The 20,524-nt window shown below is 38.5% G+C and overlaps 1 protein-coding gene across 4 annotated transcripts in view; it reads right to left on the bottom strand.

Annotated features, from left to right (window-relative positions):
* dcc (DCC netrin 1 receptor) overlaps positions 1 to 20,524 on the bottom strand; it is a 107,252-nt gene that overhangs the window by 77,077 nt on the left and 9,651 nt on the right. The window lies entirely within an intron of this gene.

Below are 20,524 nucleotides of genomic sequence, written 5' to 3'. Positions count from 1 at the left end.
TAACCACGGGGCTTCAACATTGACATGAAAAGCAGCGGGTTTTATGACAAGTTCTAAGATGGAACAATAAAAGGCCACATTTACACAGCGATCACCTGAATTGAAACTGATAAGAAAAGAAAAATTAAAAAGTTACAGATCCAAGAGACTAAAACCCTGGGGCTAGAATTAAACCAACCTCATGACTTGAATAATAATGTGACTTATTGGGCTTTAAATTGGCTTGTTTCTCGAAATTAAAGTAAAAGATTCAGCGTAAAAACTGTCAACGCCCTAATTTTCAAACGCTCCACATACTACCTTGCTTCTAATTTCTATGTATTTGTTTAGACTTTTATCCATTTTGCCTTTCTAACGCTGACCACCTGACATTTGGGTGGTCCCATTATTTTCATGCCAACCTTAAGATCAGGCCTTAAACCTTACTATCAAACCATGCATTGTTTGTGTCTCAATTTGCATGTCGTTAAGTAGTGTTTGCGTGCATAATGATTCCCTCCAGTTCATAATTTTGCATGCATTGACCTCTTTGCATATGATGAGAGTACATAGTAGATATAAAATGTTCAGATTTGACCCTATTTATACACGCATACAAACATGCACAAGTACACGGCGAAATGCAAATAGAACTTGCCGTCTCTCGTGCATAAGTCATTTATGTTAATGAATCATTCTCGTGGGATAATGACTCCTCGACTGCTGTGGCACACGTAACCCCTGATGGCATCCAAGCTGGAAAAAGCTCAGTATACTTCGATGTTTCTTATAATGTGAACAAGATCTATTATAGTGTTTTACATTCAGCTTCAGGTGCTTGATTAAGCAATCCCAATTTTTGATACCAAGGTCACCTGCTGTATCGCGCACACAAACACATGCTAAACGTGTCAACTATTGATTTTATATGAATTAGTACTCATGCAATGTACTACACTTTATTATTTATTAAGGCTCCCATCTATCTCACATAGTACTATTTGCACGCTCACTCAGCAGAATGATTTACTCATACAAAGACTTTAAGTATGTATACAGATAAGTGATCAACACATCAGGCTATGAACTAAAATTAGACGTGTAAAGACATGAGTGTGATAGCAACCATTTCTTTTAACACACATTACGTATACACACTGACACTCTGTTTTGCTTCTGTTAATACTCTGTATATAAAAAGTATTTTCTCCATCTTTAAATCATGGAATTGCCGCCGCTGTTTGAATAGGGAGACACAATGAGTGCAGAGGTGTATGTCTATTTCAGGATGGGGGTTGCGAGTGCAAGCGGATGAGGATTTTTATCGACTGACACCTTGTCATATTTTCTGTCACATCTTGACAAGTCCTGCCAGAAAGTATTGAATGGTCATTGACGACATTGTATGTGTGTGTTGTACGTCAGCCGTGTGCACGATATTCGTAAAAGACATCGGTAATGCAATACACATAGGCGCTTATTTAATAATAATGTTGTTGAACAAAATGTCTGCAGAAAAAAGTCAACTCTAAAAAGACTCATGGGCCTATTTTCAGAGGCCGCGTGGTTCCACAACAGCGTAAAATGCGACCTAAGTAGATTTTCATGTCAGCGCAAAGCACTTTGTACATGGTTTACAATTGGACATACCAGTTGAGGGAAATTTTTAGAGTCAAACCTGGAATTGAATTGTAAACACTTTGATGACTCACACATTTAACGCTTCGTAATACCGAACAATTTTCCTCGTATAATATGCTATGTCGCGGATCTACTAATACTCTTAAACTGCATAAAGGCCAAACTTACTACCCTACTCACACATGGCATTTATCTTCAGGAGGAAATGTCTCTAAAGTAGTCAAGGACATGACATTATCACCTCCCTTAACAGAATACTGAACAGTGGTAGCCATGTGAATTAAAGTTTTCTTGGCAAAGGCTAAAGTTAAAGGGAGGATCATGTGTAGTTGCTTGACCTCAATGTAATGCTACAAGCAATATTTCAGATGTCCAGTCTGCTTAATGTCTTCCATCAGCTGTATCTTTCTAAAAGTGGGTTTGGAAACGATTGCATGCAATTTGCCGATGTCTACGAGTCATCAAACAGATTGTTTATTGGACTCTAAATGAGCGCTTTTGTCGTTTCGGACAGACGCTGAAGCCTCATCAACGCATAGTCACGTCTGTTGCTTTGAGGACAATGCCGCACACGGTACTTGTCAATGTCTCAGAGTTTGTGAGGTGTAAGGGTGCATGTGTGTTTGACATCCGTGACCAATCAAGACAGAAGCCACGGGCTTTCCAACTGCCGTCCCCTGAGACCGAGCAGTGGACAGCCAATATGTCACAAAACCACACACACAAATACACCTACGCACACATGCACGCACATTGTAAGGCTGACAGATTGGTAGTTTATGGGTGTTAACAGACAGAGGGAACCTCTTTCTTCACCATCATCCGTCATTGCCTTCGAACCAACCTCCTCTGCACACGGACACATACGCACAAAGGGAGCTGCCGTGTGTGTGCTCTTTATTAAGGCAGGAAATAAACAGGGAATAGTGCCATTCAGACGTGGATCCCAGACAAAACACTGTCTTTCTCTGTGTGTTAAAGGAAGGAAATTAAAGCGGTGCAATTTAAGATCAGAGGTCAACAGCGTGTTGACCTGGGTTGAACAGTGAGGTTCTCATCCCCCAAAAAAGCAAAGAAAAGCAGGGAAGGGTCACAAAGAGCAGTCTGGCAGAAAGGAAAGCTAACGAGAGAGATTTAACCATGCAAAAAAAATGAAAAAGGTAGTCCTGTAGTGCAAAAAAATACAAATCTCCCACTCGCAAATGGGAATAATAATTTTGAATGCTTTGGAACAAAACAACTGCACAGATTCATGTGAATTAGAGTGTAGTAAATACATCGCCTCAAATCATAAAATGTACTCTTAATTATTCTAATTAATCATTTGCATATCCATGATTGGCATTTCATCCTTTTTGTTCTTTTGAATGTATTGTTGGGTACTTGCTAAGTTTGTTCAAGTGTGCCATTTCTTTTCTTAAAAAAGTCTCTGATACGTTATGAGCAAAATATATGATATAAAATGCACATAATGATACTTTATTACTTTGATCCACTGCTGAAATGAGACTTCAAATCGCTCTTCTTTCATCTTCAATGACAAAAGATTGTTTTGCACTGGCCATTTTTTTAAGATGTGATAGCCTACTGGTGAAATGATTATCCAAATCCTCCATGATTTGATTTAAATTGTCCTTTCTTTTCTTTATTGAACAAACACAGCCATAAAGTCTTGACATCAGCATGAAGATAAAAAGAAATTTCCCACTAAAGTCACCTGAAAAGCACTGAATCCAAATGGCCTAGTAACGCCTATTACTACAATCTTCAAAGCCTTTTAGACTCATACGCGTGTGGTGTTTTCATGTCCACCTCAGGCTTCAATATGATTTCTCCAAATAACCCATCTTCCTCCACGCATTCCAAAAACACCCACACAAGGTTATACTTAACATACCCTAACATATGAATATGAATATGAGTGCTCCTGAGAACAAATGCTATAGCAAATAGATGGATAAATGTACTTTTTTTTTACTAAGAGAATAAACCCGCAACAGGTACCAAGAGAGCTTTATGGTTCCTATTTGGTACATTTCACCACCACTGTGCATGTGTGCGTGTTTTTCAACATGGGTTGGAAGCTGTCAATCACAATCCCTGATGCATGACAGTGGAGGAGGGGTACCGCCATTGGGAATGATGAGATCCCCTTCCTCGCTGTCTCCTCTCCTCATTTTGCTGTCACAAAGTCCTCCTTTCCGCAGCCTTACAGATTCCTAACTGTTTAAATCTCTCTTCTCTTTAGCTGGAGGTGCTTCCATAAGAGTTCAATTCTAAAACAATGAACTGTTCCGAAGCAGCAAAAAAGTGGATGAAGTACTTTGACATTAAACTGGCCTCCTATGGTTGATTTCTGCTATCATCATAATAAAAAGTCATTGATACAGAGTATACATTTGGCCCAAGGTGAAATATTAGTGTCATGGAAAAATAAAATATATACCCCACAGGAAATTCAGTGCCACTAAGTGGGCTATCATAAAATAAATGTTATGGTATATGGAAGGAAGGAAAAACATCCTTGAGAGGGGGCTGGCAATCAGGCCTACCGACCCTTTATGAGCGAGAACATGCTCAGATAGAGCATCCCTCTTCAGGATGAACCTTTTATAAAGTGGGTGGAAGAAAGGAAATATTGCCCAGGACATAACAGATTGAATTTAAAATTTCTAAGTGACTTAAAACACTTTAAAGCTTGGGCGAGTTTGTATGTTTTGGTCATAAGTTTAAGAGGTCACCAATTGGCATTTTGCCTTTCAGATCCAACGGACATTAGTACTATTCATTATATATACATTAACTATAATGTACAATACATACAAATACATTAATTCATTCATCTTCAATAATGGAGTTAATCCCAGCTCATTTATGGGCAGTAGTCAGATTACAACCTCAATTCTAAACAATCTATCAGACTAATATTCACACTGATGGAAAATTTAAAGAGTTTAATTAAACTAACATACTTGTCTTGAGGATGTGGTAGGAAACCAGAGTACCCGGCGGAAACCCACGTACATGCAAAGCCCACACAGGAAGTTTGGAGTCCAGATTTGAACCCTTGACCCCCACCCATCAACTATGCTAATCCATACAAAACACATCTGGAAACAGATTTAAAGAAAATATACATATATATTCAGTTTCACAACAATGCCTAATGTTTACTATTTTCCCTCTCCGTTGTGTTTGCCAATAAATAGCTCTGACATTATAGACTCGGTAGCTATTTATATATCATTGTCTCTTCAATACCTCAATTCAGTGTCAGTCAAACCGACGATATTTCTGACGTTCCTTGACATAAACAAGCTCCTTCATTCTGTCATATTGTCTCATTGTGAGACGCATAATCACTATTTTTGAGCCAGAAATGCAGATTTCCCCCATGATTGTGGGTCTGATATATCTAGTTCTAGTCAGACAGCTCAATTTGTGCATGAAAATGAATCTTGCCACACATGTACGTGCACCCCCATGCATATTTTCCTACACAGCCCACAGCAAATGTTCAAGGGTCAACAGACACAACACACCATCCACGGTCATGGTTCTGCAGGGGATTACGGGGTAGCCAGAAAAAAAAGCTCTAAGCAAAGTTAAAGCTCTGTGCATGCTTATGCTCACACACGCACACAAACACACAATGCGCAGTGATATGGACTAAAGATCATTCTCTCTTGGGTTTGATCTATGCAAGACGGCTTTAGGCTTTTCGGGTGTGTTTGTGTATTCGAGAGTAGTATGGCTTTTTTTTCACCTAAACTAAAACATATCTACGATTCTGAGTAACAAGCTCCTCATTTGCAACACATAAAGAGAAAGCTGCCAGTCGTGCTATTGTCTCCTTATGAAAGAGTGTACTTCACAACACAGCCAGCTCTAAAAATAAACATAAAGTGGATATATTATCTTTCTAACCAGTTGTGTCCAGCACAGTGCGAAACGAAACAACAACGACACATGCGTGATCTGGCAAGTCCTCAGGATGTTAACGGCCTCAAGGGGCGTTTATGATGATGATGGTGACTCATTGTAAATGGTAATGATAACCTTGTGGATGCTAAATGTTAACTAGAATGGGAAATGGAAAAAAATAAAATTATTGCCTGGCAGTTTTGTTTTGTTTGATTTTTTTTATTTCTGAATTGGGAATTTTGCCCTTGGCAGATATATTATTTGAAAGTTTTAGGCTTGGATGTACTTGCTATGATGAAAAATCCAATGCCTTTATCAGATTGCGTAATCCATTTCGAAAATGAATATACAATCGCACATTAAATTTTACATTCTATGGCTCAAACTAACAGCAAAATTCATTTCTTTCCCCAAGTAATCTGAATCACTTTTGTCAGGCGAGACAAAATGTTCACCACTTGAAGTAACTCCTGTCAAATGGACATTAAAATGTAGCGTGGTGCAGACAACCACTGACAGGTCCACGAAGCCAATCTGAAGAGATGTTCTTAATGTTCGTCACTGCCATTTTGGCTCAGTCAAAACTCATTAACCGAACAGATTTGCTTCAGCTCTGTAAACAAGTTAGTTCTGCTTGGATGTACAGCGAGATTATTTTGTGAAGAACGCCGTATCCGTATCAATTCCCTCTTTCATTTGACACAAAAGTCAGTGGATAATTCAATGTGTTCCGTGTCTTAATGTAAGTCCTAGAGTGCAATGAAGAATACGTGTGTGAGAGTGAGAATGTGTGTTTAAATTGTATTTAGGTCAGAAGCTGCCAGGAAATCACTGTTTTTGCTGCTCCTATGAAGTGAAACTGCTTGTTCAGGTTGCACTTGTTTGTCAGCCCACCAAGAAACAGGCTCATTAAGCTAATTAACAGTACTAAAGCAGAGGTGACCTGCATGGCGTCAGGGCCTCGGGGCTGAACAGATGGGACAGTTACACCAGCAACCTGTCAGTTCTGTGTTCAGTTACTGAGTCAACAGTTCCCTATGACAGCTATTGTATTCAATAAAATATTACCGCATCAGTTTGTGAAGAAAAAAACTCATGTTTGTTGCTCTATATGAAATTAATGTTAATGCTATGCGAATTTAATTAAACAGCACCAAAAAAAAAGATGTTTTGCTGGCTCCATGATGAAGTCTGATTGAAAATCAGGTAGCGGAATGGTTTTGGCATCAAAATGTGTTTGTTATGCCGCAAAACCTCAAAACCGCATTCACCATCAGTATAATGTATTTTCAACAATCACTTCTGTGATTTCAATTCATATTGACAGAAACCAAGCTACACCGAAACCTATTGCCATTAACATTGACAAACCCGAGACTAAAAGGTGAAAAGCATGAGAAAACGCTATGCCAGCATTGAAGGACAATATGCTGCTTAGTGCTTACCCTCACCTAGAATGTTTTGAAGATTTAAACAAGCACTCTGTCAGAGATCAATGGTGCAATGTTACATTTAAATTATGTTCCTAGTGGCCAAGGCCTTACTTTACAGGCAGCTATGCGGAAAAAAATGGGATAGATGTGAGTCAATGCGAGGAACAGAAAGGAAAAACAGAATTTTTTTGACAAGTTGATTGCCTTGGATACCAAAGCAGATGTTGAAATTGATTAAAAACAAAAATAAATACATAAATTGCGGCTTGAAAAAGGGCTGAACCCAACAACACGTGGCAGTATCTAAGAGCCCATAAAAGGACTGGCGGCATATGTATTTCTCCACATCTCCCTTCAAAATTTGTCCTACTCTGGTTTTGTCACAGCAACATTAGATATATTTTGCTGTTTCAGTGAGTTCAATCACAGTGTTTCCCGACTTGTGACGGTTTATTGGCCCAATGTGTTGCGGCGCATTGCGTTCTACAATGGCATGACAAGTCACATTCTGTCAGTATATGCTATTATTGTATTATTGGCAACGCTAGCTGTGTCTAAGCTAGAACATAGTGTGACATCGATTTTTTTTTCAATTTTCTTTTCATTATTCAAAAATGTAGGTCCACGCGAAAGACAAAAAACATGATGCAATGACGAGCGTGAATAAGTGGCTTGAAAAATCCCAGCTACACTTGTTAGAAAATAAAGAAATAAATGGCCAAACTCGTCAGGAGAAAACCCACGCAAGAACATGCAGACTCCACACGGTGTGGACTGTCCTGGGATCGAACCCTCGACTCCAGAACTGTGGGCCGCCTTAAATGAATGATTTTTTTTACAATACTGAATACATGTGTGAATGTATCCCCGGGCCAGCATGGGTTTTCTCCGGGTACTCCGGTTACCTCCCACATTCCAAAAACATGCATAGTAGGCTGATTGGACACTCTAAATTGCCCTTTAGTATGGGTGTGAGTATGAATGGTTGTTTGTCTCCTTGTGCCCTGCGATTGGCTGGCCACCAATTCAGAGTGTCCCCCACCTCTGGCCCGAAGTCAGCTGGGCTAGCCTCCAGCACCCCCCGCGACCCGAGTGAAGATAAAACAGTTCAGAAAATGAATGAATGAACATTTGTGATTGAATAAATAGTAGTAATTGTGTTGTTGTATCACACATCTCCCATTCTTCCTCTCTTTCTACTATGAGAACATTTAATAATAATAAAAAATTAACTATACATCCATATTGACTTTATGTACAAACGTTTGTCCTTCCATATTATTTTTTTTGCCGCGTGTTCTATCACTACAAACACACATTGAGTCTTATAATAGCCTGGGTGGCCACCATTAATTTCACACAGACTGGTTCAGAGGAAGAGAGGAGAGCCCAGCAGACAGAATAGGAAAAAAAGAGATAGAAAAAGGAAAATGTGAGAGTCTCTTCATTCCAGTTTAGTCTTGACCCACCCACCCTCATCTCTCTCTCTCTCTCTCTGGTGCATTTTCAGTGATGTATGGCTGCCATCACAGAAAATAATGACTCGTCTGCCTGTAATCTTTTATTTCACAGCAAGCCTGGGGAGGAGGAAGAAGAGGATAGAAGAAAATAAATAGCAGAATTGTTTCTCCTTTGTTAAAAAAGAAGGGGGAGAAAGAGGTGAAAAGGAGAGGGGAGTGTAAAAGAAGGAAAATGGGTAAATAGGGGAAGAAGATATTGTCTGATTGAGAAAGAAGAGGGTAGTATATGGCCCGATGAAATGGGAAGTGAAGGAAGCATGAGTGGTGGATGGAAGGAGGAGATGGACAACTTTATTGTCCTTTTTTATTGGACAGGGAAAAAACACGAGGCTGGCAAAGAAGTGAAAGGGGGCGCTTGAAGACACTAAATTGACTTGAGCATGTTCAATCAGTTTAGAGCATTTTTAAAGGCTCATTTCATTACAGAAGACACTGATTTTAGAGCGGATTTCCTTCTGAAATACCGTTCCTCGTCATCCAATAAGAGCAAAGTGATGATAAGAGAGCATTATGTTGAGTGGGATGGAAAGGGCAGCTGTGTGACATGCAAGATACACACAGATTATAGTTATGATGTAAAATGAAACAATTCAAAAATGAATTGTCTTTACAAATAAGCATGAAATCACCATTTCAAATCAACATTGTGTGTTTATTTCTGCTTAATGTATTCTTCATAATCATTCAAGTGGAGAAACGGTTATTTGAGAGGAGCTATAAATACTTTTTCAAGGGACTGATTATTGTGCTTTTTAAGGAAATTGTTCTTTTGTAGGATGAAAATAAACAAAGTCATCCCCATTTAAGGAGAACATTCATAGTGGCAGTTTTAAAACGGTATCTTTCCAAAACAAGAGAACAAAGTTTAAGCATCTCTCATAGGACTCGTTAATATTGTCTCTTTCATTTAAGACTTGTCTTTCTGTGAAGGTGCTTTTTCCCTGACCTTGAGTTGTTGTTTTTTTGTTGTTTTTTATTTTTATTTTTTTTGACACGGTGGGCTAACGAGCACGCTCAGAGCATCCTGTCAACATATGGAGGGGCCGTCCAGGCATCTTGGATCAGGCTGGAGACACCACAGGATGAGCTGGAGTGATTCCAGATGGAAGCTACTTGGTGTAATTAAAACACATTAACAGTTTGTTGACACCAACTGAGAAAATTCCCTATTGGCGCTTCTTTCACATAAAAAATAAACTCTGTTTCTGCTCTGTTAAAATGATCAACGGACATTCTCATGCCATTTTGGAAACGTCAAACTGTAACACACCTTATAAATCTACTTCCAAAAACAAAGTCGACTGCAAAAACTGTTCCCTTCTTTTCATCTTAGTCATAAAGTAGGTATTTTTATACAAATAATCACGCTTCTGGTTTGTTGGCTGAAGCTGTGAGGCTTTGTTGTAATTTGGTCAGATCTGCAAAAAGTTGTGCCAGCAAAAATGAGCATACGGAGATGAGACAACGTCTATAACCTTCACACATAAAGCCATATGTACATGTGTCACTATCAGACATATGGTTCCATTGTAGATCGCATATGCTCTATTTGCATACCAAAATTATGCATTTATGTTCTGTATAATAAAAATGCTGTTGAACTATCGTTGTACAGATTATGCACGGATGGATGTCTGACTGAGTGATAATGGATAATAACCAGAGATGATGAATGCTTTCTTGATAGTAATTATAAAGCCACCGATTAATGCGCAAATAAATCACAAAGGTTTTTTTTAATACCGGAAAATAAAAAGCGACTTTACTTTAATTTATATGCAGATACTGCAGCAGATTTTGAGATTGGCATCCACAAATTTGTCAGTTTTTTCAGTTTCTTTTGTGCAATTATCTGTAATATAACAAGGGAAAACCAAAATTAGATGTTAGAACTAATGTTAAAGAATGTAATTGGGAATATTTAAATCATTTTTTATGTATATGGGCAGCATAATGTAGCGTGGTTAAAAAAATAGATCATTTTTAATGTAAATATATGTATATGGGTCAATATTGACTTGAGCATTAAAATATTGAGAAAACCTGAATAAAAAATGTTATATATTGTACATATTATTGTATAAGATGGGTCACTTCATTTATCAGCACTATTTAAACAAAAGACTTTCTGAAATCTTAACACAGCTGAATGATTGTCCTCATCTTTTGTGTATTTATGTTGCAATCACTCTCCGTGATCAATGCATCTTGTCAAGCAGTAGTTGATAGATTATTGATTATAATTAGGTAGTTTTCTGTGTGTGTGGACACTAATTTCTAAGCCAAATAGCCTACGTGCTCGTTTTTTTCTTTTACCTAAAACACAAACATGGAGTAACGTGTATATCTTTAAATGCTGCACTGTTTAGGTTTCTAGACACTGCACAAATGGGTCGTAATTTTCCTGCCAATTGCATATTTGTGTTAACCTAACAGCAATATCAAGTGTAATTCTCTCAAGGAAAATTAAAACTCTCTTCCCTAAATCTCTCCTATTCTGTCTGACATGTTGGAATGTTTTAAAATCCCCTAGCTCAGTGAAATAAATTCTATTAGGGTTATAATAGTTCAGTCCAATCAATTATGTTGTAGGGATGAGTGATTTGCTGGTTAAAAATATTGTTTTTGGGAATAGTTGTTGGCCAGAAGGGTCTTTTTTTCCAGAGCAACTAACCTTTTAGAGGTCTTGCATTCTTCTGATGTGCAAGTTTTAATGTGAACGGCCTTAGATTTTATTATTTCGTCCAAACTGAGAACTGTAAGATGAGTTTTAGGGCCTTATTTTCCAAATCTGAATGTAGAATTTTGAGATTTTGTGGACATTCACTTTGATAGATGTGTCACTTAAAGGCATGAATACCGTTAACTACTTAACGCCAATATACTGTATATAATCCACTTATGTCTCAATTCACGTAGGCACAGTCAGCAAAAATACACAAAAAGCACAAAAAGCAGACCCAGAGGTAATTCAAATAAATATATACAACATCTCCTGGGGAAAAGATGTGTGAGTGTTTAGAGAGTAAGTGCAAGAGCTAATCTTAAATAATGTCCATAATGCTCCCTCATAAACTTATCTGCTATGTTATACTTATCAATTTATCAGTTCAAATGACATAAGCATGATTACAGGTCTGGCGCATAATGCCCAACGAGTACGTAGGAGTGCCGGTTGGAGTTAGTTCACCTCCAAGCCTTTTAATTCTCGGTCTCACTGAATCCATTACAGTCAATCTGCGAGATCTGTTACCATCTCATCAACAATCTGAATTTACATAAACATACATAATTAAGCCAGGCAGCCAAGAGGAATGGCTGTGATTACAGATTTGTTTATTTATGTATAGCTGGATCCAAGCAGAGTAGAATTGACGAACAGTGGTTTGGGCTGATAAAACACTCACCCCCCGTGCACAAGCGCACACACACACACTTGCACCAAGAAAACTGGTAAAATTTGCTCTATTTAACTCTCACTCTCAGCGGATTAACAATCTTCATTCATCACTGCAGTAGACGTGTGTGTGTGTGTTTGTGTGCGGTTGGTCAATGTCAGTGCTGCCACTGATTGAATGGTATTTTCCATATAACTGCCTTATTTGGGCTCTTTTCCTCTGCCAGCTCACCGTGCCAAATAAGGAGGAAAACCTGCAGCCAGAACTGAGGCCTGCCATGTGATTGTTAAATAGCTGAAATACATCCAGAGACATGTGCATTGCAAGATGGCTGTCTCGCCCTCGCGGAGTGTGTTTATTTGAATCAAATGATGCCCCTACAGTGCTCATTGAAGACTCAGACACATGGGGCTGATCTTTTCTCAACATGTAGTGAACAATCATGTGCCAGACTAAAATTGGTGTTGATCTTTAATTTTGGTTTGTTTGCTTAAACAATCAATAGTGGTTGCGGTCATAAAATGCCACCTAGGAAGTCTAGATGGGGGTGAATTAAAATATGGAAAATCTGACTGGTAGAGTTCATGTATTTTCAAGGTAACTCCAATGCTAGAAATGCGTTATTTAGGAGAGATGATGTATAAAACAAACATGTCGAGCCGGTTAGAATAGACCGATTGTTAACATTTCTTCTCAACAATAACTTTGAAGCCGTGTGCGGTCGATTGGTCGCTGGTCTTTTGGTCGCGGTCTTTTGGTCGCGGTCTTTTGGTCGCGGTCTTTTGGTCGCCTGGCCCGCGACAATGGGCGACCAAAAGACCGTTGACCAAAAGACCGACGACCAAAAGACCGGCGACCAAAAGATCGGCGACCAAAAGACCGGCGACCAATCGACCGTGTATATTATAATATATAATATGATTAGATTTGTGGTGAAAACTTTGCCCCAGAGCTAAACCAATTCATTAAGTCGTGGGTGATGTCATATTAGTACATGATTAATCCGCGCAGTTCTGCTGAGCTGCAGCCTTGGAGTCTGTTTTCCACGGTATTCTAATAAATTCTTAATGGTGCTCTAATACATCAGCATTATGAAAAACGCATCACGTAAAGGACGAGTGATCCACCTCGCCTTTTTTAAACAGCTATCCTGCCATTCTTTGCAATCATGTCACTCGGCTAGCTTTGACGTTTGCCTTAGACTTTTAACGCAAGACCGCCACTTCTCGTCTTAGGCAGAAAAAAAACTGAGAATGTTTCAGTAGCATCAACCGTTTCCCTCTAGTTGGCTGTGCAGAAAAGTCTTGCTTTTGTGAAGTTTGGCACTTTCGCTTGGATTTATTTTGGCAGCGTTTTTTTAGGAGGTTTGATAGGCAAAAATCAAGCAACTCAGATGTCACCAACAAAAAGGAACGTCGCAAGATCCCTGCCTCAGAGCTCCGCCAACACCTTGTTTCCACATGATTATTTCCTGCAGGCAAACTCACCCGCTTGTTGTAGAAAAAAAAAACTTCTCGTAAGCTTCACAAAGAGACTCAGGATGTCAAAAGTATGGGATCATTTAAAGCTGGAAAAAAACAATGTGTAGAAGAAATTTGACACCCATGGATCTACTACAGCATGTCAGAATGCCAACAAAAACAAGCAGCACTCAAAGTGAGAATAATGACATAGTGTGTGGTGCTTATCCACTAAATATCATCCTAAAATGGAAATAACGTTGGAAATAAAAAATGTTTATGAGGTTAACAAAGGGGAACTTCAAATTGTTAATATACTATACCTAATAGAATATTATTGTGTACCCGATTCACTGGGATTTTATGTTATAGTATATTCGTGACTTAAAGTTTTTTAAAACAAGGAAAATGTTGAAAGTTTAGAAAGTTTCTGGAGCAAATCATCATAAATCTTCTTGTGGAATGTCACTTCAAAGACAAGAAATCAAATTTCAGCTACTGTCACTGAATGCAGCATAGTCATACTTTGAGTTACAGTATCTCTTGTATCCCTTATTTAGCATTTAACCTTGTTTTATCTTTCTATAGCTCAGCAGTTTTATAAATATACAGTATGTACTGTATATTTTAAAGTTCATGTGTAACAAACGCTACCTCGTGACTGAAGCAGGCTCATCAAATGCGCATTTATATACTGAATATACCGTAGCTAGTGCCCATTTGGCTCAACCGCTGTGGAATACATTTAAAATTATACTTCACGGCCCAATGAGATGCACAACTGAGGAATGTATACAGTAAAAATTAAGAACAAATGACCTTGAATCATGTTAGTCTGGAGTGTTGGACCCAAATTATTTTAAATATTGCTGAATTCGTACCAAAAAAAAGAATGAAATGAGAGGGTTTCAACACATTTGTTGATATGGTTGAGTAATCTCTAACTAAACTGCAGCAGATGTGAGCAAGAAAAGAAAGTATCATTAATCACTCAAATAAAAAATGATGGATTTCTTCTGTTCCCCCTGTTGGTTTTCTTGATGCATAGCAGATGCATTTTGTATTGCCACTGTAGGACATGAAGTTCCTTGCTGAGTTTCAAAGATGAACCATAAAACACCCATCAGGAGATGTACATCAGCGGCCTCATAAAACACACCACTTTCCACTTCACTCTTTAACTCTGACGTCCTCCAGCCAGTACGTGATAAAATGCAGCAGCACCACAATAACACTGAGTGGACCATTTTAATATTCACTGGCAATGTACTATGCCATTAGCACTTTTAATTATGTCTTTAATAACTATGTTTGCCTAAATCTGGTTACATATGTATAAATCAAAGAACATAGTGTACTCTAGAAAACAAAATGCAATTGTCTGGATTTATAAATTGCATGCTGAAGACAGCCAGAGAATATCAACGACTAGTTTGGATGGCTTTTTAACATCACCAAAATTCACAAATGCATTTTTTTGCAAAAAGGATCACATAAAAGAACTGAGAGTCTGCAAAGTGAAGAAATGACCAATTCAAGCAGAATCTAAGACACGTGTCAAAGTGGCGGCCCAGGGGCCAAATCTGGCCCGCCGCATCATTTTGTGTGGCCCGGGAAAGTAAATTGTGAGTGCCGACTTTCTGTTTTAGGATCAAATTAAAATGAAGAGTATAGATGTATATTAAATTTCCTGATTTTCCTCCTATTTAATCAATAATTCAAAATTTTTAATCAATTTTTTCTGTGTTTCAGTTCTAAAAATCTAAAAATATATTTTAAAAAAAGCTAAAATAAACATTGTTTAAGATCTATAAAAAACTGAATATTCAGGGCTTTTATTCCAGTTATTTTAATCCATTTATTTAAAAAAATCTAAATATTATATCTAAAATGGTCCGGCCCACATGAAATCGAGTTGACATTAACGCGGCCTGCGAACCAACCCGAGTCTGACACCCTTGATCTAAGCAGAATTATGAAATTTGTGTTTTGACTTAAATTGTGTTGCCAATTCAATGCTTTATTTACATTACCACTTTTTCAACAACAAACAAAGAAAAGACAGCATAATTGTCCATCACGCTAACTTTTGGTCCATCAGTGTGATTTGGTTGAAAGCCCAATTGTGGTTTAACATAGAGCTTTTCAAAAGTGCAGGTACAGATGGCCAATAGAACCTCCAGAGAATTTAAGGGCTTGGCACAGAAACCATGCCTGGTGACCTGCTGTCTTTCTGGGCTTCTTGAGGATCGAACACCCCCTGCCGTCTTTGGAGTGACACCAACCTTAACGTACATCAATCTCAAAGCCTTTAGTGCATGAAGAAACACAATATAAACCCTATTCTACATTGAAACTATCCATACAGTAAGAACAATATTTTTGAAAAGTTACATGCTACTAATAAATAGATGAAAATGTGCGGTATGTGTAAAGTGCAGATGGTTACGGAAATCTCCAGAGGGATCAAGGGTCAGACTGTGCAGTGTGATGAGTCTGCTACCCTGCCGGGCTTTTTAAATCTAGTATCCCCCCTTCCAATCCTCAAAGTACCGTACACTTCCCCCTCCTATATTCCTGAAAATCCTTGAATACACACACCCAGACACAAACACAAGCACACACTCATAATACACAGAGTGGCAAAGTTATTCTTCCCACACATACTGGTTGGAAGCTTACGCGCACATGCGCGCAGACGCGTTCACACTAAAATGTCTTAATTAAATTATGATTTACATGAGATTAAAATGTTATGGCGGTTTAAGAGCATTTTTAGCGAGCCGTATCCCCGTCCTTATTGTTGTAATACACACACAGACCAACTGGAGACTAATCCCGCCACACACGCTTATTCACACACACTCGGGCAAACAAAGTGAAGTCAACCAATAATCCCTCACACACACACACACACACACACGTTTGCATGCATGTCCACACACATACACACACACACTTTCAATGATCGTACTTAGAGCAGCATTAAGAAAGGAGTGGCAGCATATACATATTAAAGACTGAACAGATGTTTATTGTCCAGTTACTTCCCTTTTGTTTGGGTGTGCGCGTGCACATTAGTGTGTGTGTGTGGTTTGGTGGTCTTGGAAAAGACCTCCGAGTTAGAGGAGGTACTTTTTGCAATGGTGTGCAAAGCTCCTTAGTCTGAGTGAGTATTGAATGCATGCCCAAAAGTGGGTTTCTGGCACATGTCCTCAGGTTCCATGTCTTTTATAACACAAGACATGAATTCAATGCTTTATTGTTAGGATTTAGAAAAAGTTATGCTCACACTATTTTAATTTCTACAAAATGCCTTTTATTCTTTTTATTATTCATGATTTAAAACACTAAAGCTTTCTTTATGATTCAATGGAAGTCAAATTGTCAGACTTGATAGACATTATATATGTTTGTATATGTGTGTAGTTGTATATAAGTGTTTGGGGATCATAAAATGTGATACCGTTGATTGAAACTATTAACATGGGAAGTTATCTCCTTTTTTTAGCATGTCATGCAATTTGTAGTTTTTAGGAAAATAAGAATGATCAGTAAAAGAAGTACTTTTTCTTCCTCCATCTATAATCACTTCTTAAATAAAGCTTGTGTTGTGGGTTTATTTATTTATTTTGACAGTAGAAAAATAATCATTGTGGCAAGAATCCCATCTGCTAAAACCCATAGTGACCTCCTACTTTGCTTCTTCTATCCCACAACATCTGCCATGACCCCCTGGCTGTGTGTGACTAACAGGACTGTATGAAGTCATGACGTGCGTGTGTGCGTGCACGTGTCAGACAGATGGGATCATGGGTGTTGATTGTCATGGAGATGAGGGCAAGCATTTTGGACACGTGCAAACACATATTTCATTTCAGCTCGCCTCTGTTACCCAGATGATTCCATCTCAACACTCATTATGCTCCTTTCACACTTTAAACAGTAGATACGCAAAACATACATTTCCTCAACACTTTGACTAAGGAGCCCACTCATCTCAGTTCTCCGAGGTGGTCCGTAAATCAGTTGCCTGATCTTTGATGCCTTGGTGTATTGGGAACATTCGGACAATTGGTTTCACGGGTTTCTTCTGTTTGAAAATAAGTATATGCCAGAATTCCATGTTCTTGGTTCACTGCAAATAACTATGCTAGAGACTTTATCTCCATTAAATATTATAGTGTTATCTACTAAGGCAAGGGTGTCAGACTCGGGTTGGTTAGCGGGCCGCGTTAACGTCAACTCGATTTCATGTGGGCTGGACCATTTTAGATATAATATTTAGATATTTATTTTTATAAATGGATTAAAAGAACTGGATTAAAAGCCCTGAATATTCAGTTTTTTATAGATCTAAACCAATGTTTATTTTACCTTTTTAAACTATATTTTTACACAGAAAAAAAGATTAAAAAATGACAATTATTGATTTAAAAAGGGCAAAATCAGGAAATTTAATATACATCTATACTCTTCATTTTAATTTGATCCTAAAACAGAAAGTTGGCACTCATGATTTACTTTCCCGGGCCACACAAAATGATGTGGCGGACCAGATTTGGCCCCCGGGCCGCCACTTTGACACGTGTACTAAGGCAATCAACAAGCAACATAAAGCATGCACTGGTTCACTTTCTACATATATTTCTATAACTACAGGAAAAATGAAATAGTCTTTTAATTTTATGCCTTAAACAGCATCCTGCTGTCACTTGCATAACGTCAACAAAAATGGAATGGAAACACATGTATTTTGTCTCAGGCATGCATTTACTGTATGTAGAGCCACTGTAGTATGAAATACCATACAATGGGTGGGTATTAGCACCTTGGTGGGTGGGCACAGTCTCCTACAGACCACCCATAACAACAAGTGTGCATGTATTTATCAGATGGCAGGAGGCCTCAGGTGACTTGTGAAAAGTACAACTTGCCATGGACACGGTTAAAACTGAAACATAGGCAGCCAACCTAAGCTCAAGGTAGCTAAATACTATCTATTTTGCGTTAAAGGGAAAATAAATCTCAAGGGTTTGTTTTTCTTTTGTGTGTTTTTCTTTATTTGTTTGCAAGAAGAAAGGGTAATCCTGCAAACATGGAACACCTACTGTTCCAGTATTCCACTGTGTTGGATGAATTTAACAAGGAGTTTTGCAAAAACATTACCGCTGCCGTTGATAAATGATTGACAGTTACTTAAAAAGTAACAATGGGCTCTGACACCTGCTGTGAGTGTTTCACAAACACAAGCATGAAAAAAAATGCTTTTGGGTAAAACAATACCTGGATCGCGGCCAATGGACTGCCAGGAGTGATGCCTTCGACAGTAAACAAGTCTGTAGAATTTCTTAAACAATCTAATTTGTCATGAAGAAAGCTGCATATGAAGAAACATGCACCGTAATTGTGTTCTCGAGACACCTTCTTAATCAATGTTTTAATCAATCAGAGGTTGTTTTTAGTGAATAAATTAAAAATTTGAACCCCTAAAACACTCAAAACTAATGTTGAAATTCTATGTGGAAGAAAATAAGTAGCATTCCACATTGACATGTTGTGAGGTGTGCTGAAAAGTGCAATTTTGGGTCTAAAAAGTGTTTTAAGTAGAGTTTATATAAACCTCACTTTTCAGTCGTTAATCGGAGATCCAATTAAAACAAACAACAAACAACGATTTCATCTGAGGAAAAAGGAGGATGGCCAGGAAACAAAAAACACACAGCAAATATATCCAGATCAAAGGAACCAGACTAACAGCCTCAAGTCTCACAGCCATCCCCAAGAGCTCGCACTACTCATTAAAACCTCAAATTTCAGTCCTGCAAAAATAATAAAAAGGCAATACACACTACAAGAACACTGTTTTTTTGCCACTCCAAAGTTGTTTGTGGAGTCAATCACAAGTGGATTGAGGTGTGAGACAATGTAGATGTAAATCATTTTAAATTGATTCACACCACTGAATAATAACACAAATGGGGGGGGGGGGGGGGGATACTAAAGTTGAACTGCAAGTGGCATGATGAAAAAATAAAACTGCCTGATAGTTAATATAGTGCAAAGTAGGACTGTCCCAGATTATATTGACAATAATACTTGTATTTTTTCGATATGACATAAGACATTGTCTGAAAGCTTTAGAACGTCAGTGTTACGATCGCGCCGAGTAGTTGTGGCGCGATCGGAGGGATTTGGACCCAGTAGCGGGGAAGCAGGAGGGGACGAGACGAACTGTGCTCATGACAGTAACTTTAATGACTCAAAAAGCTTTACAAAATAACAAGCACTTGTACATCCCAAAACGAAACAGAACCGGAGCATGGAGAACAATACCTTTTCAGCTATTTATGCAGTGTCACGCAGGACGATCCGACAATGACTACCACTTCCGTGGTGCTTAAATACCCACATCAGGAAGTCATCAAGAATCACTCAAAGCTGCTCTAGCCTAACGGCAAGCCAGGGGGGACAAACGAGCTGCTCCTGACAGTCAGCCTCAACTGACAATGATTATGTACTATAAATGTAGAGAGACTCAAACTTGGCTATACAAACTACTATGAATCCATGAAATAATTTCAAATACTTTATTACTCACACACTAATGATGGGCCACCATGGACGATATGTTTTTTTAGTTAAGTTTAAAACTCTATTTATCCTAGACTTGGGTCTTTGCAGACGTTTTGGGGGAAAATGCGAAAGGTTGACTAAATCGCAAGTATGTGTGCATGAAGTTTAACATCTATCGATATCAGAAATAGTCAAAAAAATCTGGACTCTAAAACGACTTTGACTTCAGTCAAAGTTATGTCACACCATCAGTGGAAATAATCAGCCTGTGATGTCAGCGCTTTGTCATCCCCCAGCTGTACTGTCACCTCCTGTTGCCGATGCCGTTTGATGACGCCGCTTTAGGCGGCGAATTAACATCATGACCGGATGTTACATGCAGGAAACCTAGCGATGTGGCTGCAGGCATCGCTTGCTGTGGTTATATTACTGGAGCCGGTTAAGCCGTTGTGACATTTCTCGGAAGTTTGCTTGCCTTGAAACAAACTGAGATATGAAAGTTTCCCGGGTCAGTGAACATGTTCTTCGTTTAAACACAGTGACCGGTTCTTTTACGGTCACACTCTCTTTGACATGTGCTGGATGGTGATGAA

This window comes from Stigmatopora argus, chromosome 16 (assembly GCF_051989625.1).
Source record: "Stigmatopora argus isolate UIUO_Sarg chromosome 16, RoL_Sarg_1.0, whole genome shotgun sequence".
In the NCBI taxonomy this organism is placed as follows: Eukaryota; Metazoa; Chordata; class Actinopteri; order Syngnathiformes; family Syngnathidae; genus Stigmatopora; species Stigmatopora argus.
This window is presented reverse-complemented; position numbering and strand designations above follow the sequence as displayed.